Here is a 23,790-nt window from a genome sequence, read left to right as displayed (position 1 = left end):
AATAGTAAACAAATCTAGGTACAGTGTGTGCTAGTTAAGTGTCACAGTTAATAGTTCTCAGGATTAAAGAAAAAAAAACTACAGGAAGGCAATGATTAGAGACACCTGAAGGTCAATAATTAGATTCATCTCAATTAAAATGTAGTTAATATATTAAAACACTCAGCAGAGGAAAAACATGGTTATAAATAAAATGCAAATCCTTCAGAAATTATATTTTTAAATGTTAAAGAAGAGTTCACTAAATCAAAACTTTTTAAAAGGGTACTTAAAAGTTGCTATGCAGTCTGGTTGGAAGCATATTATATTGAAGATAACATACACACCCATGTTCTCAGTGGAAAACACAATAAAGAAGAATTATTTTGGCTCAATTTAGCAACTCAGGGCTCAGTTCTGAACTTAAGAAATGGTACTTGGCTAAGAAAAAAAAAGTCCTTAATTTCTCAACAGTTGTATGATGGGGTTGGGATCTGGACTTTCCCACAAGGCCAGATCTCTGGCGTTTGCCTAAGGCTATTATAATCCCATCAACTGGCCTTTCATTGTGGCTACACCAAATCTCTCAATTCTCTATTACTCCTAAACTAGCCTAGCCTTCCATTGTCTTACCTCCCTGTGGCCCCTGGCCACTTCCCACCCTTAATCCTAGCTAGACTCCATTCTCCCTTGGCCCTGTGGTCCAGGGCCCTGGCATTCTATTACCTCACTGCCTCCGCAAACTACTTGGCCACTGCTAGGTCCTGCTCCCCCCCAAAAAAAGTCTTTCTGTATGTTAGGTCCATCTTGCCTCCATTAAGGTGCTCAGATTCTTATAATCTAGCCAATAGCTCACTAATGTTCAGACTCCTTAAGAGTCTACCCAATATGACTGATGTTCTAATAAACCTTGTCTTTGGCTGAAAGAAGACTTGGGTTGAATTCTTTCTGAAAGGACCTGCATGTCATGATTTTGGGGTCCCAGCACCCCTAAACCCCGAAACCTCAACAGGTACAGTTTAGGCTGAAAGTATAAGGTTATTTTTCCTTGAACTTAACTGCAGTTTTGGCATGTACATAGTATGTTGGTATGTTATGTAGTAACTTTATTAGTTTTCATTCTAAAATATACAATGTTCAATTCAGACACTGTTCATTTACCTTCTAAGTCTATTGCTAATGTCAGTGCTTTGAAGGTACATAGCAAAAACTAATGGATTCTCAAATAGGATGGAAAAATTATAAACTCAGGAAAAGAGAGACATTAAAGGACATTAAAGGGCACAAACACACTGGTCTGATCATGTGTCCTAATCATTAAAAAGCATTTCCTAGGAAAGAAATCTAAAACATTACAGAAATTGAAGTTCATGAATTATGTATAGCCATAAAAGCCCTTGGAAAACATGGAAATTTCAGGCCTTAAATCATTACATCTAGAGCTACTTCTATTATTTTATTTGTCTTTTAATGAATAATTTGCATCACAATTTCACAATGCATTCATATACTTCCACACAATTTTGCTAAAAAATAAAGATACTGTGTCATAGTTTCCATGTTTGTGCTTTAGTTCTTAGAAACTGGTACATTAAGAATGTGCTGAGCAAAGGTTATTTTTAATAACACAGTGGTTATTTTAAAGTTAGGTTAATTTTATAATATAGCTTAAGAAAAGAACATAGAAATTTTTCATAATAGTTTGCAAATTAACTGAGGAGTCCAAAACATAATGTAATTCCTTCAGGATTTTGTAATGAATGTAGTCAACTTTAGTCTACAAAATTACAGGTTCAGATTTTTGACCATAGGACCTTTTTCACTAAATCAGGTAATCTTGGAGGTTTTTTCAGATGTATTTCATTCATTGGTTTCAGAAAATTATTTTTCTCTCTTTCATTTTGACTTCAGGTGTTATTTTCATTTTTGCTTTGAGGAAGATAGTTCAAGTTCTTTTCAGTCGCTCACTTCTCCCCCACTCCCCCCACTTTAACTCTACCTTGCACAAAAAAGGAATAATTTTAGATGCATAATTTCATCTAAAATGGAGTAGAACAAAATCATAGGGGCCTTTAGTGATTCATATCTAGTCTATCTCTTTCCTAGATTGGCCTTATTGCTTATTTTTAATGGAGATTCAGAATATGCAGTTCTGTTGGTGTGTCACTGAAGCTTATTAATTCTTAGCCTTCTCTTTTTCCTGAAAAGTATAATCCAGTTCCCTTAAATTTTCTTCAAAAACATGACTTTGTTATAACTTCTTTAAGCCCCCCAAACTACTAGAAAGAATTGTCATCAAAATTTGAAATAGTTTAGTTTTATGTCATTAAAATTCTGCCTTCTTTTCACTTCTAGATCAGGATTTACCACTGTTGCAGGCTATGAGAAGAAGAAAAATTGGTGTGTAGTCTCAAGCACCCCAATCCCTTCTTCCTTCTACTGCAAGTGATATATTTTTACTTCTGAATAGGAGAAAAGAGGAGAGAGAGAGATAGTAAGAGTTTCAGTGGTCAAAGGGCAATACATATATATATATATATGTGGAAGCTTGTATTTTAAATAAATGACTTTGGCAGTGTCCAAACTCAGTTGACTGAATCTGACCTTGTCCGCATTCCCAAACCCATGAATTGCTTGAGTCTGACCACACATTATCACTCCCAGCCTCTGACTAATTTTGTAAATTTTCTAAACTCTTACCTACAGAGATCCCCAAGCTTTCTCTATGGACTTTTGCTTGTTATGCAAAACAACTTACCTTGTGAAGCTGTGAGACACCCCTACACCTCTTCCACCTGAAGCCTGCCCATTCCCTCTCCCTAAACCTTTCCTACTTGCAGCTTGGCCTATCCTTCTGCCTAAACCCTTATACTTGCAGCTTGGCTGTTCCTCCTGCTTTAGTACCTTATGTAAATCCTGTTCTTGTCTCCTTCCTTGGGTACTCCAGCACTTTCTGTGTGGTACCCCAAGTTGCAGTTCACTTGCCCTGTTTAAAGACCTCAATTTTATTATATTAGGTGTTTTCTTTTAAATTCAGGTTGACATTGGTGTCAGAAGTGAGATTTGAAGACCCCTGCCTAGTCAACTTCAGCTTTGACCCCAGACACTTGGTACCAGTGGGAATCCTTTGTGTTCCAGTCTAGATTCAATTCAGTAGTTTGATCTGGGTGAATAAGTCTTTCAAATTCAGCACTTGTGTCTCTTTTCACTTGAGTTCCTTGAGCTCTTTAGTCAAGAGTTTGGCTATTTGATGCCTATGGGTAACTTGGTAACTTGGGTCCACTCTGACAGGTTCCCTAAAAAGGGAGACTGCAGTTTGTAATTATGGACCATATGTGGCCACTCTGACAGGGCCCAAAAGGATGGCTGCCAGGATCTGTTTTCAAATTATGGACTATGTGCTTATGAATACTTGGGAAATTGGCAGAATTTAACTAAATCTGACTTGCAACACTGATGGCCACAATAGGATCTCCTTTTTGAGTTTATTTGATTCTATTGGCTCCAACATTAAGGGTCTTTTCCCAATGGTTCCCCCCTCCCAAAGAGGCTCATTCTCTTAGAAAAAAAAAAGATCAATGTCTGTCTGTAGTTGACAGGGTTTCCAGGATGCAGAGGGAGATTTAATTGTGTACACTAAATTATTTTTAATGCTGTTTTTAGTACTGGTTAAGTCTGTCCTTGTGGAGCACTATTTATGTTAAAATGTGCTCTGTGTGTGTGTGTGTGTGTGTGTCCCTGAGTACAGGGTAAGCTGCTTTTTTTTCTCTCTCCCCCCTCCCAGTTCAAGCAGGGGGAGAGGCAGAGGATGAGGGAGCCTGTAGCCAGATGCCCCCCATCTCTTCCCAATTAATTAATTTGAATAAGTCCTTTTTCTTTGTTTTGAACTTTGCAATTCTCTCTGTCACTCAAAGTAGAATTGTCTGAAAGGTAATTTACACAGAGAGGCAGTTAGAGAGTGACTACAGCTTGATTTTTTTTTATCTGCTTTTGAGAAATTTGTTAAAACTTTAATTGGTAATTGATCTCCAATGTTAGAAATTTCAAATCAAGGTTCAATTGAACCCCCAAAATTAAAGTTTGTAGATCATGTTTAATTTAAATTTAGGGAAATGTTTGGCTTCTCAGTCACCAGAATTTTAAGTTGGGAATTATCACCATATGTCTTTAAAAATGAGATTATTGATAATAATTAGCTCTTTTTACAATGCTAACAGTAGACAGGCCTTAGATAAATTGAGAATTATACCATTTGGCAATATAGATACAATTGTAATTGAATTTATTCTAGTCTTATTTTAAGTGAAATACGTATCCTAATAAGAAACTTTTGAAAAGTCAGAATTTTTGTGCTATTTGTTATTAAGATAAAGTATTTAAAAATTTCCTGGATCTGGAAATTTGTTAATTGCATGATCATCAAACAAGCTACCTCAATTTACCAATCTGTAATGGGAATATTTGATAATTTTAGATCAGTATTCTTTAGGGTTATAGATGAAATTGTTATAGATTCAGTTGTTGAAAAGATTGATGTCAAGTACTTGAAACCGCTTATTTAGAGATGCACTAGATATTTATAATGTTTTTACTGTGAATTTGGAATAGCAAGAATATCTTTTAGATATCTCCATCTGTGAAAAGCAGAATTTTAGGATCTTGCCAGTCCTATTAACCATTTAAATCCAGTTCTTTGGTTTTAGTTGAGAATGAAAAGTTACCAAAAGGGAGATTCCCATTCAATTACACTGCCCTGAGTTTTGAAGCCTTAACAACTTAGCCCACTACAAATTAAGTCCTTTGGTGTTTGTGCCTTACTACCTTAGCACAGGGCCTTGCTTATATCATTCATATATCAAGTTTGACCTGGTTTTTTAGAGTCTTTTTAGATATATATTTTTAGAGTATTTCTTAGTACCATCTGGGCATGGTTATAAATTTGTAACAGCTCTGTTGCTGATATGGTATAAGGTTTCATAATGCTCATACCTAAGAGCTGCAAAATTCAGAGGTGGAACCATGAGAAAATTTACAAATCACCTTACAATTGAGAAAGTAAGTTCCACCTACAGTTATTTAACTGCATTAAAGTCATATCTTAAACTTAGTAGCAAAGCCTCTAAGCTTTGTTCTAAATGTTCTAAAAAGGGTTTGGAGTATGGCTACCAGGAGAACTTAAAAGTTCCCTGTGGTATCAATGCTAGGCCATATTGGCTATAGTAAACTTTGCAATATAAGAACTAGGGGAAAGGGCAGCCCCAGGCATTTTGCCCTCTACCCATTCTTTGACTTACTGCTTTGCTACTGAAAGACTTTACCATATCTGGTAAAACTCTAAAATATGGCTGCTGAGGAAATGATATCACTCTTTGATAATTATTCTCAAAGTCAGGAACACTTGAGTTCAAGTATCGTTTCTGGGATACTCCCACTGTGAGACACTGGGCAAATAAATCACTTGGCCTCTCAGTATAAATAGCAAGAAAATTTAAAAAAACAACAACTCTGAAAACTTGAGGCTTGTCTAATAGGCCAGGGAAACTTTTGTTCCACTTAGCCTTGATGCTGTTTGACAGTTTTTCTCAATAGCTCTGTTAAGCAGTTTCTTAATCTAAAGTGTGATGAACACATTTAAATTTCTGAGGGAAAAATTTGGATTTAGAGCATTAAGGAATTTTCTTTTAAGTCTTTATGTAAAGAAGCTTTTGGTCTCCTTCCTTTTAATATGTACTTTACTCTTTTAATGTATACTTTTTTTTCATTATGGTGATAGTGGCGATTATTGATTATTGATTCTAGCAATGAGCACTCCATGAATAATATGGGAAAATACACTCATTGTATTGAAGCCTGAAAGAGCCTACAACTTGATACACTCTATTCTGTTTGGAGGTTTGGAATTTAATATGCACTACATGTGTGTTTGCATCATTTGGCTAATACAGCAGTTTCATGGGGAGGCTGCTTTTAAAATTGATCTATCTCTACACACCAAAGAGGAGGAAAATGTTGAGGTATTCAAGTACAAGTATTAATACTCATCTATCTTTGCATAAGTTCTGGTCAGGAATGATGGCAGAGCCATCAGAGTTGAAAGAACTCTTTTAGAGTTGATGAACTAGATTAAGGCAACATTCCCAGGAAGGCTGTATTTGTTGAAAGCATGCAATTGTTAGCCAGAGTCAAAATGTGCATGGGAAGGACCTTACCCATTCATCCACACTGTAAAGATAATGACTCAGAGGGGGAACAGGAGGAACAAAAGAGGTTTATCAGATATATGCCAAGAGATCACCCAAGGAAGTCAAGAAACAAGAGTTCATGATAAATAAAATTTCTTGTTGTTTAATGTGGCTAAGCTAATAAGCACTCTAAAGCTATACATAAGCATTGATATTTTTGGAAGTATTTCATATAAATCATCTCTTTTGCCTTTTTGTCTCATCTTGCTCAGTATATGCAGGTTTCTAACCTAATGATGACCTGGAACTTTGTTGTTTGAACACCAACCAATCAGGGGGAATACTGAATCTGCTTAGGGTCTGCTTAGGTTCAGAATTTATTGAACTGAAACAAGTGACTTTGTAACCAAATCTGTGAATAATATCATTCCAATTATATGCTATTGAAGTATTATGCACACTAATAATGGTGTGGTAGTTAAAAACAAAATTTACTGTTGTCTTTTTTTTTTGTAAGTTTCAAAGGTATTTCAAGTTTTCAAGTTCCTAATGTTCAAATATTATGATGGCTTTGTGCATTTGTTTGATATTTTTTTCAATGATACGTGCTTAAGTAAGTTTTGTTTCATAATAGGATATTCAACCAGAATTTGTTTTATTACTATCTGGTGTTTCTGTTAAAGCATATTTATACTGTTTTAGCCTCTTTCCTTCCATTAATTTTTTGTTTCATTGCCAGGTTTATTAACTTCTATATACTTTATCTACTTTCTAAATGTTGTCCTAACTATGTTATTATTATGGTAGTTTTAGGCAAACTACATTTTCATGCCAATTGTGATGAGTATTAGAGCCAACCTTAATGAGGTTTTTCTATCTTTATTTTTTCTTTCCTCTCTGAAAGGTATGATTACTCTTACAATTATTTTCTAATGAAAGTGTAAAAAGATGCAACTAAAAAGTATTATATCTTTTATCAAATCAAGGTGAATGAAATTAACTTTCATAAGGACTTTATGTACCAATGACAAATGATTTAAAAGGCCATCCCCTCATTTTTGTTCTAAAGTACATTACCACAGAGGGACTTAGACTTTACATGTTCAAATATTTTCATGTTTAGCAAATACTACTTAAACAACATCCAGAATCTTTCTGCACTTTTCATTTTGAGCATAAAAGGACATTGAGCTTTTATTAAAACTTATTCAAATCAACACTTGACAGTGGCTGGGCTACTAAATTGTGCATCCAAAGTTCTTGTATTATTTCTTTCCTGTACCCTTTGGTTATGCCAGTGATGATGCCTTGTTTGTTACAGCTGACAGCATAGGTAAATAAGTTCTTCATTGAATGCCTTGCAATAATTGAAAATCAAGCACATGTAAGATGTGGTGTTAGATTGTGGGGTTCAAATTTAAATCATTAGTCTTCTTTTCATATTTAAGCAACCTCCTCACCACCAAGGTTCCCTTGTGTCTTACTGCTGGGACTCACTCAAAAATTTTTGAGACCTTAACTATCTTGTTTCTCAGTCATTTCTTAAGAACCCAGAATGAGACCAGTGTACCTTGGAGCTGGAACTGAGAAACCCAGTCCATGGTAAAGGATACCAGCAAGGACATTTTGAAGCTTAGTTCATCAGGAATCACTCCTCCTTTGACTCCTTGACACTTTGGTCAGTGATGAAATTCTAAAATATATCTTGTCCAAGAGGAGACAATGTCAAACTCAGTTGACTGAATCTGACCTTGCCCCATTCTCAGACCCATGAATTGTCTGAGTGTGACCACACATTATCATTCCCAGCCTCTGACTAATTTTGTAAATGTTTCAAACTCTCCCCTCCAGAGTTCCCAAGCTTTCTCTAAGGACTTTTGCTTGTTATGCAAAAAAACTTACCTTGTTAAAATGTGAGTGGCCTCAACTTCTCCCACTACCTGCCTGGTCATTTTCCCAGCCTAAAGCTGTCCCACCATCAGCCTAGCATTCCTCCTGCCTTAGTACCCCATTATAAACCTGGTTCCCAGCCCCATACATGGGTACCCCAGCACTTGCTGTGTGGCATCCTGAGCTGCAATTCACTTGTCCTTGTTAAAGACGTCAATTTTGCAATATTGGCTGTTCTCTCTTGAATTTGGGTTGACAGCAGTATGGCATAGTAGAAAGAGAACCTTAGAGACTCTGATAGAAAATTCTACACTGTCTGATGTGACCACACATTATTATTAGAGATTTCTATACACTTGCAAGTTCTCAGCAAGCCATACATAATCCAAACAAACTTTTTGGCTAGTTTACACATTAAAACAATAACCAAAAATAGCTAAATTATTTTAGTGGTAACCAAATTATGAAAAGGTTCTTGACATAACTGATACAGAAAGTTCACCAATTTGAAACTTGAAACAAACCCATTACCAATCAGGCGACTTCAGTTTTGTTAAATGCACTTCCAAATTACTTTACACAGAGAATCAACATCGCATCATTAACAGTTAAAACTACAAATTTAAAGAGCTTGCTTATCCAAGTTTGGAGGCTAGCTTCATTACCTTGAGCAGGATGTGCTGAACCTGGGAGATGCTTCTAGGCAAAGGTTGCTCTAGGGCCCAAGGCCATTGCTGGGGGGGGCACTTTGTAGCTGCTGCCCCTCCACCCTCCTTCCTTTCCCAGGTGGGGGGAGGGTGAAATCAAAGGTGAGGGGTAAAGGGTGAAACTCTCTTCTCCTATGAGAGGGGTTAACAGGTACCTCCTTGACTGAAGGGAAGGGAGTGACCAGGTTGTACAGGTGTTTCAAAACTCCTGAACAATCAATTGCAAAACCTCCAAAATATGCCAAGATATTTTTAGCTGTTCTAACTTTCCCCATAACCTCCATGAAGGAGGATTCAGAGGTGCAGAGGGAAGGGAGTAAGTAAGCCTCAGGGAACCAAAAAGCAACTGCAGTTTTCCCCAATTCCCTAGCACCGAAGGAATTAACAGAATTGAGCATACATTTTTGGATAGAGCATTCATCCTTGTCCTCTATGCTGTGGAACATGTACCCAGGCCCATGGCCTTGAACCTACCCAGTGGACCGACAGCCTCAGAGTGTCAGGCAGAGTGAAAGACAGCCTAGTAACTATCTGCCTGAAAAGCACCTCCAAGCCTTGATGCTTGGAGAGTGACCCTAACTGCAGAGCAAGAAAGAGGGAGGGGAGGCTTACATACCTTCCAGTCTTGGCTGGAGAAGAACTGGGAGCTAGGCGGTTTCCCTGTATGGGCCACCAAAATGATGCAGTTTAGGGATTCAGGGGTCCTGGGACCCCAAAATACAACACGCGGGTACTGTCTGAAAGAATTCGACCCAAGCCTTCTTTCAGCCAAAGACAAGGTTTATTAGAACATCTATGATATTGGGAATATGCCAAGATATTTTTAGCTGTTCCAACTTTCCCTGTAACCTCCATGAAAGAGGATTCAGAGGGGCAAAGGGCAGGGAGTAAGTAAGCCTCAGGGAAGACCAATTTCTAATATGGAGAGGAAGAGGATAGCTTCTATAGTGACCAAGTGTCATGATCCTTGCTTTAGAATGTTATGTTAAAATTAAGTAAACCTCCTTTTGTTAATGATTATAATTGCTTTATTTATGAAGTCTCAAAATTGTACCTAAATTAACATGGTACTATTACCAGGCCCACTCCTAACACTTATGATTTAATTGATATAGAGAACTTTAATTGATATAGATACTGATGCAGTTTTCCAGCTTCTTTGTGACATAGTGTCTTAGAGGGACACATAAAATACTAAGAGATTATGTGAGTTGGTCACATAGTCTGTATGTCATAGACAAGTATTGCACCTAGTTTAACCTGACTTCAAGACCCCCAGACCATGCTGCCTACAGTAAAGACAATGAATGTGAACCCAGTGATTGATATTGTCCAGGGACCAAACTAAGTTTAGAGAGGTACATAGCTAGGTTGACTTTGGGGTGATGAATTTAGGGTGAGTTTCTATGATCAACTTCTGTTTTTACAACTCTTTCTTCTCTTTAAAAGTCTCCATTGAAAAAAGAAATGTTTTTGGTGGCATATCCATTAGTTCAAATATTTCTTGAATACCTACTACATGAATGGTACTGTTGAATACACAATGAACCACAATAACCCATAGCCCCTGCCCTCCAGTAGCTTGCAGTTTCATTCACTAATATGAAAGCACAAAAAACTTAAATAAAAGTATAAGTCAGTGTGGTGCAGGGGAGAGGACTGTTTTTGGACTCTGAGCACCTGAGTTGAAATCTGGCTCTGCCACATTCTACTGAATCATTTAACCTCTCTGAGTTTTGTTTTTTTGAGAGTGGGGGTTGTATCATCCAAACTCTGAGGTCACTTCCAACTGTAAATTTACAATTGTATGATTCTATGAGGAGATTGTGATTAATACAAAAGAACTCAGAGGAGGGAGATTAATTACTCTGGATTGGGAGAGGTCTGTCCATTTGTGAATTATATGGTACTTGAAGGATGGGCAGAATTTGCATAGGTAAGACAAAAGGAAGAAGGGATGCAAATAAGGTATGAACAAAGGCACAAAACATGTAAAAATATTTTTTTACTTTAGAGACTAGAAACTTATGAGTATTATTAAGGTGAAGACATAGGTATAGCAAAACCTGGCTTAAGAGTCTATGCCAAGAGTGCAAAGAGCAGAAACATTTTCATGCTAGACAGTCTATAAGTTAATTTGTTATTACTAATCTAGCATAGCCACAGAACATTTATTTTTAGGTACTCTCTCTTACTTATCTGTTTAGATCCTGCAGAATTTCTGTATTCTCTTGATTATGGAATGCAAAATTAATTCATTTTCATTTCCAGTATAACCATGAAATATACTGAGAGACAAATATTTTCCATGAAGAAAGAGTTTGGGAAATTGTATTATTCCTATTATCTCATCTTGACCATGAGATAGAGGAGCAAAACCTTCAGTCCTGCAATGAAGAATTCAACAAAGAACCGTTGTTCAGTTTTACATTTCCAATTTAGTGCTAACTTTCAGTGCCCTTGCCAAATGCTTATTAAAAATTGTATTTCACATTAGGTGTTTGAACATAAACTATTTACATAATTTGATATACTAATCTCTAGGATTTTAATTGTATTAATTTTAAATAAAAGCATGAAGTAATATTTAATCTTTGCTATAGGTTGATAATTTTCTAAAAGGTTTATTATCTAAAATACTGAATAATAAAATTCAAAATGAATCAATTCAACTAATATTTTAAAGATTTGAATAATAAACTTGATAAAGCTCAACTTTGTAGTTTCAAGGGAAAGGGGCACAGATTTCTAGTTTTAGTGAAAAACTCATATTTAATAAGTTTTACCCTAAGTATTATGGTCATATGATATTTAGGCTTTATGTTACATACCATAAAAACCCTTTTCAATATTTATGGTCAGTATTCAGTACTAACAAAATAAACTTGTGCTTTCTTAAAATGTGTTGATGATCTTTTAGGTCCTATCAGTCTTCAAATATTTTTATTCTAAACATCATTTAGAATGGATTACTGTGGTTTCAAACAAAGTGTTTCATCAGGAAAAAAATACTGTGTAACTTAAAAAAAATAAGTATGGGAACTAAACTTTTGCTTTCATTGGTATAGAGGACTCCTGTCTCAGAGAATTTCTTCTAACATTTAAAGTTAGCACTTTCCTTCTCTGAAACGAATAGTCTTAAAAAGCTAGCTACAGTATCAGCAGTTAGGTGACTTACCTAGGACCATGTAGCCATTATCTGTCAGAGGCGAAACTTGAACTGAAGTACTTTTGGATCTAGGGTCAACTCAGTATCTACTATACCACACTGCCATGAATATCTTTTGTATGAGAAAGTTAAAAAAAGTTCATGGCCTCAAAACTAAACATGGAGTTAGATGCCCTGGGTCTGCCTCAGGTACTTACTAGCTCTATAATTATGAGCAAGAAACAATCTCTTAGAACCTCAATTTACATGTACAAAATGGAGATAGTAATACTTGTGCTAAGTATGTCACAGGGTGGTTATGTGAAATGTACTTTGTAAAACTTTAATACTATATAAATGTTATTATAATTACTATTATGATGGACTCTGGAACATCTTAAGACCAAGTTTAAGCCAGAGAACCACAAAGAGTTGGAGCAGGGCCATACACTTAAATTCCAGATAACTAAGCCAAAAAACAAAAAAATGGACTGCCCTCCCTCTTTTTTGTCTTTGTTTTTGTTTTTCTTCTATTTATTATCTTTAGTAAGGATAGGAGCAGAAGTCAGGGGAATGAATTCAGGACAAGGTATGTCACTGATGATGATCTTGGAAGTGGTTAGAGGGAAGATCCCTCAGGGAGTTTTGAGAACTATTTTAAAGTTGTAAGGAAAAGAAAGAAAGAAATAGTGTCAAAGTCTATGATACTTCTTGGGACTCAAGTTGGAACACCTTTCAGCATTATCTTCTAAGCGTCCTTGTTGAATCTTTTAAAGTCTTACTTTGTTATCTGTAGTCTTTGGCTGAAAAATAAATCAGTTGTTTAAGGATTTAAAACAGAATTCTTAGTAGTCAAAGATGTTTGGTATTTTGGTGGGTCTCTATGTAGTGAGTGTAATTTTTCTGTCAGGTACTATTAACTTTCTTAAATTTTATCTTTGTCTAATTTTCAGGGTTATAGTTTAGTCTGTCAGGTACAACTTGGTTTGCTAGCCTCTTCCAGAGATCTATTCTATGTTATGCAACACTAGACGTGGATTTCATGAGTTCATTGTTTCTGTTCTATTTGTCTGATGCACTGAGCTCCTGACTTTCAAAGTCAAAAGGACTGAGAGGGAAGGAGGTTAAAATTTTCTGGTGTTATGCTAGAGAGTAACAAATATGACTTGAACAGTGTCAAGGTGGGGTTGGTTGATTTATTAACTCAAGATACAAAACAATATACCCCACACAAATATGTGATCATAGACTAAGTGTTGAAATTACTTGGAATTGTAATGTTACAAAGGAAGAATGGTTTTAGTAGACTGAGAAAACTTGGTTTTGCCCCAGGAGTCGTTTATAAATTATCAAGCTAGTTTAGAACTGGATGACTCAAGAGGTTGGAACAAACTTTGCTTTCCAGTAAAACTCTTGAAGAGTAACCACATGAAGGGAGGGATGGGGAATAGGGGGTCAATTTTAGCCTCCTCCAAGACCTATTACCCCTTTAGCTAGAGAAAGACCTTCAGATCTTTGAAGAGTCTGGAGGATTTTGGACTTCCTAGCTTCTTTACCGTCCTAGCAGCCTCTAGTTCAACTTATACAGTGCCTGCATTGGGTGTCAAAGGTAGACCGGGCATAGGTTCATAGCTCTATGTGTTCAGAGAAGCCCAGCCTCTCTCCCCCCTCTCGCTGCCCCCAAAAAACTACATTATCTCTAAGGAAAATTTATTGAGCTCCCTCACAAATGGGAGAAAAGGACTTCCATAATCCAGGAGCTGTGAATTTCTCCATTACCATGTGAAGTCTCCAAGCTTGGACTTACTTTCCCCAGTACTCTATGTACTTGTGGGAGACTGTATCATAAACTTTTTTGGAAGGATTTCTTAAAATCAACTGTTTTTGCTTTCCAACTTTAGTAAATACTCCTCTCTAAAAGCTACTTATGAATGATTAATGAAAATGATTCTCAAATGACAATCTTCGAGAGAAATACACTAGTGTGGGCTTGAGTCATTGGCATTAAAGAATCACCTTCAATCCTAAAGGATAAACCTGAACACAAGGGGAGGGGTTGCTATCATACCTGAGACTAATATATATGAGTGGGAATTGGTATAAAGGCCTTAGAGCTTATAATGGCTACAACAGTAGAATGAAATGTGTTGAGGAAGAGTCACTCTTTCTAGGATTCATAATAACATGCATCTATATATGGCAACAGACTGGCTATCATCTAGTCTCACACTTTCATTTTACAGATGACAAAACTGTGACTTAGAATGTTAAAGTTATTTGTCCAAAGTCACACTGGTTGTAGATTACAGGATATTTGTGCTGACATTGTCATCAGTGTCTTTATTAGACGTAAAAATCCCATAAATTGGCTTTTGTAGGCATTTACATATGTAAGATTTTTTCAGTTACCAAACAGACAACTCATCTTTTGGTAATAGGGACAATTGAAAGTGGAAGAAGTAACAAAAAGTTTGAGAAAATAACATGTTTGGCCCCTTTGGCAATTTCTAGTATTCTAGATCATTTCCCCATAGTTCAAGGAAAGTCATATAGAATATGTTAATTCAAAATAAACACATTGATTTGTTCTTTCTTTTGGAAGAGTTGTACTATTCTCTAAGGATTCTAGACTTCTTCCAGGTACTGGATATTAGCTTTTTAAAATTCCAAGGTTTATGGGCTATTCACTATATCCTAAACCCAGTTCAGAAATGATTACAATATTTATGAAGCTTTTCTTTGCCCTACTGCACATGAACTTTGCCTTGGCAGAGGTTTAAATATTGACTGATCCATTGCAAAGTGACATTAATTAACCTTTACAATGTTTAATGTGCACTTCAAGTAATCTTGGTTTAACATTACTTCCCTAAAGACCAAACAGTGCTTATGGTTGCCAAAGCTTCTTAAGGGTTAACATCCATGTCAGTGCTATCTCCCTAAGAGTAATCCGGAATAAACTCAGGAAATCAATGATTAAACAGAACTTGCTATTCAGGAAATAAACACCCATTTAAGACAATATATTTTTATTACTATAAGTAAGTAAAAACACAGAAAATTCTTATCTTGTTATTTGTACTTCAATTAATATTAGTATGTAGCTTAGTCTACTACCATTGATGACTGGCCCACATAACTGTAACAGACTTAACACAGATGTAAAGGAAAGCCACAATAGCCACAATAGGGAAAGTTTGAATAATGAGCTAATTTCTTCTACAGGAAGAGCACTAGCAATAATTCTAAGTCATATCGATACGAGTATTTTAACTGCAAGCAAATTTTAATGATGTAAATATATTTAATTCAAAAATCTGTCACAACATATGGCTGGAGTCTCTCAGAGAACTTTGATTGGTAGAGTATAAACAAACCTCCCTCCTATTAAATCATATACACAAGTTGTGTAATGAAAAAAGCAGTGTGCTTATTGAATTTTCCTTCCTTCAAAGTAATTAACTAATATTAAAATAAAATAATATTTCAAAAGTGTTTGAAGATCTCTGTCATTTCCAGCATCATAAGCTTCCTTTATCTTTTGAAGTTGAAACCTGGGGTGGGAGGTAACCCCATAATGTTTTTTGCTTGTACCTATTAGTTAAAAAAAAAGATCCTATGGCTTTTGCTCCCCCTTCCTCCTTCAAATATAACAAAAATCCTTAAAACTCTTTCTAAATCATCCTTTCGTGTTTTGTACCTATTTGACCCTATAGAAAGGACACATAGTGTTCAGGTCCACACAAAAAAATCAGAAGTCATCACAGGTGCCCTCGACTGAACAGGTCTTGCTGTTCAGAACACAAATACCAATTTTTAGATTATGTTCTTGAAATCAAAGGGAAGAATCTATACAAAATACAGGAAAATCAAACCATGTTGTTCTCTGTGGCATCATGATTAATATTTCAGTGACATTTGTGACAAATCTCCAGGTGTTATAATTTTTAATCTTTGAGTCAGGACTATGACATCCATTAAGAAGGGGGAAAAATTGAGACATACTGCTGAGTTACAGACCTGTCATTGTTTCCACCAGGTTTGCATCCTTACAGTCATCTGCACCAACAACCATTCAGTGAAAATTATACCCCTGGTCAGTTCCATTCAGACTGAAACCAAAGGCTGGTCTTGAAAAGACCCTTTCAGATTTACTGTTGTCACAATTAGCTGGACACATACTTTCCATATGTACTATGTTGTATAGAATTTGTATTCTCAAATCTTTCTAGATAATATGTGCACAATCACAGGCATGCTTCTCAACTTCTAATCTATTTCATTGAAAGAAAAATTGTTTTGTAGATTTCACTAGTCATTTCCAAAAGTGTCTCAATGGTTGGGTGAATTTTATCTAGCTTGAATTAGAAAGAAAATATGCAGAACTTAATGGATGAATTAGAAAAAAAATCATTGAAGCATATGTATGTAGACATAATATATTCACTATTATATATTATATGTTACATATACATTCAATCTGTACAAAACAGAATATGTACACACAGAACAAAAGTACAGCAGTACTGATTGCTAGCAGCAACCAACATCATTCAAAATTTTCCTAGGTACTGCAGAAGAATATATTATTATGTGTCACAGAGCATGGAGATAGTTAATGTGCAGTGTCCTTAATTAAATTACCATAAACTATTTCAAAGGTCATAAAGCTAATACACCTGCATTTTTGTTGTCTTTCTCACTTGTCTTGGATATTCAAAAGTGAGAAGGCTTATGATGTTACTAAATGTATTTTTTTTTGGCACAGCTGCAAAAACAAATGAAGAATTATTCCCTTTCCAAAGAAAAGCTTATTTAACAGGTATAGTAAAAGTTGCAAGAATATCTTTAATATCATCTCATCTAAATGCCAATGATTTATCAGTGTTTATAGGTCTATGACAAAAACTAGGAAAATGAAATATGCCATGCTGCAAGGACAGGTGACAGGGGAGATGGGAAGTAGGGTGGGGCTGTGACCCACATTTTGATTCAATACACACTTAAGAAAATTAGGTTGCTTATGTCAGTTTTGTATCCCTCTTAGGTAAATGAAATCTAGGAAAATGGGCAAGATTCATTATCAAGTTACAGAGTTTTCCCACCTATGCATTTTTGTTATATTTGTTATTTTGTTATTGGGGGCATGAAGAGAGAATATTGCATCACCATACTAACATTTTTCTTGTGTTATGTACGAAAATGCCCCATCTCCTGTGCATGAAACCAGAGGTATGCTTAAAGTACAAGGCTCTATCGTACTTGCATTTTAAAATTTTATGATATTAATTATAAAATGTTAGAGCTGCAGATGACCTTAAACTGTAACCCTTGCCTGATTTCATTATTTTATTGAAGAGTAAACTGAGACAAAGAGTTCATTAGTACCTCACAAGGGTTTTTTGTGAGGATTGAGATAATGTTTTCCCCCCGTATGTCATCATTTATATGTTGAACTGAGATATCGTACAAGGTAACAGATGTTTCCATTATCATGCAGTAAATAAAGCATTTCCAGAGCTTTACAAAAATGTCCATCACTCCCTGTGCTTCACACAAATTTCTTTTAATGAATAAATTGATGAATTAAAAATATTTACAATATAAAGGAAAAAGCTTTAGATCTATTTCACTGGTCATCTGGTTTGATGTTTTTCAGAGAGAATTCCTATTAAGCTGCTCCTTCTTGAAACATTACTGATCAGAAAATTATTCCAGAAGGTTAGTACAGTTTGTTATTAGTTCTTCATCTTTTAGTTCAGGTAAGCTATGTATGTTTTCTGTTATGCATTTGTAAACAATGTGCAAACAATAAACTGCTACATAAATGTAAGAATTTATTATCTTTAATAGCAGAGAATGGGATTGGAACCTAATTCTTTGAATGCAAAAACTTTTTGTACCATACCATGCTGGGTACCTTGACAATTAGCTTCATCTTTTGGCATTAGGGCTGTGTGTCCTATCTAAGGACTAAGAAATGTGTCTCCTTTGCCCCCTCCCAGCTGTGACTGTTACAATAAATGTTCTTGATTCTACAGTGTGTGTACCACATGTAACTTAATATCACAAAATAAAAACTTGCATACCATGGGAAGTGGAGTGGTTCTCATATTAAAATATCAAAGTAATATTAAAGAGGTAGTGTTGCAAACCTCGGAGTTAGGAAGATCATGTTCAAGAAAAGCCCACCTTCTGAGACACACAGCCTGCATAACTAAGGACAAGTCACTTAACCTCTCAGTGCTCTAGACAACCTTTCAGACTTAGAGTTGCAGGGAAGCTTCTGACCTATCTTGGTTTCCCAAAATAGTCAGAGTCCCCATATGGGAGGGCTCTATACTGGAGAAATCACATCTAGTCCCTATCCTAATCATTAAAGGTGGAATGGTTCATAGCTGGCTTCAGAAGCAGAAAGACCTGTGATCAAGGCCAGTCTCTCTATATTTGTTGTTGAACTCCTACAATTAATCTGTTGGTGTTCCAGACTAGAGGTTGTAGGGGCAATGCCTACCTGTAGGAAGTAGAGCATTTCCCCTTTAGGGGCTACTTGTTTTAATGAAATTCCAGTTTCAGTCCTATCCCTAACATATACATACATACATACAAATGTACATACATACATTCTCTGCTTGTGCTAGCCTTAAGAATGTTTCTTAAGCAGCTGCTTCTTTGCTTTGCTTTTAGTCTTAGCTCCACTTACTATCTTACTATCTATTATCTTATTATCTGTAATAGATCTATTATCTATTACTATCCACTTTAGAGATGACTGATGTATTCTCTCATGTAAACACACCCCTCCATACCTTGTCCCTGATGAAGAAGCCTAATTCTTTATTTATTTTTGGACACTAAGATTCAGTTTGTAGCTCTGATGTTGAGAGTATAAACCATTTCATAAAATTTTGCTTGGGCTGAGTCTCTTTCTTGATGTATTCAATTTTAATATGTATTTAATTTATAGGAGAATATCATTTTAAAAATCATTTTGAGTTCATTTAAATTCAAGTCTTTTCTTCTCTCCTAATCATATTCATTAGTTTCTGTCACAATCATAGGTAAAATTCTTAAAATACCTATTACTGTTGCAAATTTTCTAGTTTGGAGTTTACATCATCTCTAAAAACAAAAAGAAAAAGAAAGTAGGCTTTTGTTAACTTCAATTGTCTGACACAATTATTTCACATAAAACTTTTCATATTTCTTCCCAAAACTGGAAGTTTACTCTAAGTTCTCAGTTGATTTCTGGAAGTATTCAACTGAGCCAAACGTCTGTTAATTTAACCCCTTTCTGAGGCTGCATCAGCAATTTGTGGTCCAGTAGCAATCAGTACTGATTGACATTCCTTTGGGTGGTGTGTTACCAGAGTGCAGATTTAGGTACTCTTGTCCCATATTTGTACAATTAGGGCTGCTTACAGAGCCACTGGGGAGAACTGAGCCAATATTCTCCTACAAGAAGACACTGATTCACACATAAGCTAACTCTCCACAATAAATCCTGGCATATTTGGGTCAGTTCTGGGATAGCCAATTGTTTTTATTCTTTCTAAATCCTGATGAGAGGCACTGTAGTCCAATGGAAAGACCTATGTAGTTAAAGGACCTGAGTTTAATTCTGGTTCTGCCACTTACTGCTTGAGTGACCTTGGGCAAATCATTCAGCCTCTTTGGGTATCAGGAGTCTTTTTCATTAGTAAAATGAGTGGGATTGGTCCTGTTCCAGTTCTAAATTTTATAATCCTATGATTCTTTGGGAGGGATTCATGCTGTGTAGATTTGGGTTGCAAATATTTCAAAATTCCTGGTCAATAATGGTGAACCAAACTAAATCAAACCATAAAAGAAACAAAAAAACCTTTAAATATGTACTACAATGGTATCATACAAATAAATGACATTTATTTGACTTGAGACACTGATTTCCAGCTTGGTTATGAAAAGTGAGAGTGACAGTCTAACTATCATGTGGCAGTCTCAATTATGGACAATGTTGATATCCCTTTATGAAGAGGAGAGATAAATTTATTTTCAATTTGAATGCAAACTTTCACCTCTTACTTACACTGAGAATGAGTGCTACCAGATGGATTCAGGATTCCAGGTGTGCCTGTGGCAGCCAAACACTTTTACATAGAAGTCATAGGAACTGAAATGTGTGAATTTAGTGTTAAAAGAGGACATCAGGAAAGAGAGGGAAAATATTTACCTGTGGAGTCACACAGAGGTAGGATGGCAGGTAGCCCAGTTGTTTGATCTCTAGGTGTCTACTCCCTTGTGCCTTCCTCCCTTGGGACAATTACCAGCTGGGGCAGTAGATGCTGATGATAGGAACATGAGGAGTTACACTTCCCACCCCCAAACTGATTGGAGCATTCTGGCTGAGAATGTTGCACAGCTGATGGTTTTTGCCTTTTCTTCACAACAGTGTACCTTGCCTATTAAAGAAGGCTTTAATTCTTAGCTCACATACCCTTAACTGTTGTTTCCCCACTTTCTTCTTTCCTTCTCCCCGTTGTGGGAGGGATAGAGGTGAAGGACAGAAGCCAACTCTCTACATCATCACAAGATGCTCAACAGCTGTTTTTTATGAAAGATTTGTTCCTTTATTGCTTACCATTATTGCTATTACTTATGAATCTCTTTCCCTCTTGACATAAACAAAAATCAAGTAGCTGCCAAATCTTTGCTTAGTGTGAAAGATGGCAGCAGGTAGAGATTGGAATATGTAGCTCTTTTTCTCTTAATGAGACAAGAGACATAGTTCACTTTTTCATTGAAAGCTAAGAAGGGGGTAGAAGACACTGGATCCCTTTGAGAGACAGCATACAAACATAAACAACCATATCCTAGAAGGGTAAACAAAACCATTGAAGCTATATGTCATTATTATATTACTGGGGATCAGTACTAACACAAATGAGTACCTTTTACACAAGTGGGATCTAGGAGTTCTTTTCTCTCTCCATGTATTACTACATAAGATGTTATGTTTAAAATGAAACTACATACTCTAGTTATGCTATGAACAGCTATAATATTTTTTAAAAAGTAATAACATAAAAGTACAAATGACTCATTGCATCATTAAGAGGTCTATAAAATACAATGCTAAATAATCCTTTTTGGATTCTTTTAATATTCATGCTCATCCTGACCTCATGAAAACTGATATAAGAAACTACACTGATGACAGTTTTAGATATTCATAATATTGCTAATGATACAAAATATTTTTTAAAATATTCACATAACTACATACTTGAGGTCGGATATATTTTTATTTAAATATCTTGAAACATTTTAATTTTAATTACATGTTGAATTTCAAATTCAATAAATGGAAAATATAGAAAATCCATCTGTTTCTCAATAATAGGTACATCTAGGAATTTCAATAATTTGGTGTTATTATATTTATAATATACTTTGGTTTAGTTGATATGCTTGTGACTTGATATGGTATGACATACTTATGGCTTAGTTGATTTCCTACTTGATTTTTAAAAATAAGAGTAATTTTTGGTATTCAATTATCTGTATGTTATGAATAATTTATTATGATGTAAAACATAGTTGAAATACTATGAGGGTATTTGATAACCTCTCAGAAGCTCACTGCTATATTTGCTGGCTATGGATGTTAGATAACCTGCAGCTAGTTATGTTTTTATCTTGTAGTTACAGTAGTATGTTAATGACTCTGGGAGATAATGTATCTAGATCAGAAGATGGCTCTGCATTTCAAAAGAAATAACTTAATATTGATGCTTTCCTTTGTTTAAAGAACAAATGTTCCTAACAATTGGAATGGAAAAAAAAAAGATATTCATAGGATTATAAGATTTTGAACTAGAAGGGATCTTAGAAGTCATATAGTTTAAATTCCTCATTTTGTACCTGAGGAAAATGAGACTCATAAAGAGGAAATTAATGGTGCAAGGGCACAAAGACAACTAAGTAGCAGAGTTGATTAACAAAAGAGAATCATTAATTCAGATGATTTGGAGAATAGACTTCTTTGGAAGCAAGAAGAGAAAGTTTGTAAACAAAAACTGACAAATGCTAAAGACTCTGGCAGTAGTCAAATAAAAGAATCATGGCCTAAATATAAATTGAGCTTGGAAACACTATAAAGAGTGATCTAGACTGAGGGAGGAAACCTTAATTAATGTTTTAAGTATGAAACTCAATGCTCATATTTTCTCACTGTCTGTCAAAGTGTAAGTATTATGGAAGTTTAAAAAATGGCCTGAATATGTATTGTCAATGATAACTGTCAATGAGAAGCATAAGAAATGAGGGGTATCTAAGATTCTGTGATAATTAAGATAACCACACTATCTGGTCTTTCTCTTACCAAGTAAAATAGGAAAATGATGTGGAAAAGGAGTTTCTTTAGAATTTAGTTTCAATATTATCTGCTGTACATAATTTGGTTTAAACAAGTTTGTCTTATGGCAAAATATCCTCATTCCTAAATGGGTGCTGGACCACTAAGAAAACATATCCCAGATCTAAAGTAACTAATCTTATGTAGTTCCATTGATTTCTTGATATAAAAACAAGTGATATTTTAGTGAGATCCAGGATTGAGTATTTTCCACTTTATTAAAGAAAATAAGTCAAATGAGATAACATACGGAAAATGCTTTGTAAACCGGGCCTTGTCTCTGGCAGTCCTCTGTGTCTGTAGTTCTCCCCTTCCTCATCTCTGTCTACTGCCTTTCCTGGCTTCCTTTAAGCCTCAACCAAAATCTCATCTTCTGCAGGCCTCTTCCAACCCATCTTAATTCTTTTTTTTTCTTTTTGGTGAGGCAGTTGGAATTAAGTGACTTGCCCAGAGTCACACAGCTAGTGAGCATTATGTGTGTGTGAGGCCAGATTTGAACTCCTGTTCTCAACTCCAGAGCCGGTGCTTTATCCACTGTGCCACCCAGTTGCCCCCCTATTTTAATTTAATGCCTTCATTTTAAACTTTATTTCCTTCTTGAGAAGAAAGTTAACCATTATTATAATTTGGTGGGTTTCCCTCTATTTCTATTCAACAAATATCTAGTGGTCAAATTTGCCTTTGAAAACAGAGCTTATGCCTGATTGTGATATATTTCATTATATAATTATAACTCATTGTCCTTACCCCATTAAGTTGTTAGAAATGGTTGAACAATTAACATCTGGTTCATTAAACAAAATCAGCCCCTTGAGAAAATCTTTTTAGGAAACTAAGAAGGAGCTGTTGAGATGGGCAGGTGCTACTACTCTTGTTTTCTATAGATTATCAAAATTACTCTACTCTTAGGGTTACCTAACTTGATTATGTATGAGTAAACCTCATCATTGATAGTGGTTTGCCAAAAAGTGTCATTTTCAGTTTTCTACCACAAATTTTGCAACTCAAAATTATTTAGATAAACACCTTTAAAAGATAAAATGCTAAAAGAAAAGCCAATTAAATAGATAAAGAGAATGAAGAGCCATGTGAACAGAGTGATTTATAAAAACTACACTTAAAGTATTTTTCTGTTCTTTAAATTTATGTGGTAATGGGAAATCAAAGGTTAGCAAAACATTTTGGCAAAGCTATTATGCCATCTTTTTGGTATCAAAATTAAGGTTGGCATTACAATCCAATCATGGTCTTAAGAATAAGTCTTTTATTCAAATCTAGGGTATAAATGAGCACACAGTATTTGATTATGACCATTTGTTTTATTAAAAACCTCCTATTATTCTATTGTTTTAAAATATGAAATATATTAACTATTTGAAATAAGTAAGCATGCACTTCTAGGATTTATTTTTTAAAAGGCATTTTAAATGCATACTTACAAGGTCTTATTTGTTATCCTACTATTCTAAAATAATTCACTGTGAAGTT

Source organism: Phascolarctos cinereus, unplaced genomic scaffold (assembly GCF_003287225.1).
Source record: "Phascolarctos cinereus isolate Bilbo 61053 unplaced genomic scaffold, phaCin_HiC Scaffold_7;HRSCAF=346, whole genome shotgun sequence".
Lineage (NCBI taxonomy): Eukaryota > Metazoa > Chordata > Mammalia > Diprotodontia > Phascolarctidae > Phascolarctos > Phascolarctos cinereus.
This window is presented reverse-complemented; position numbering follows the sequence as displayed.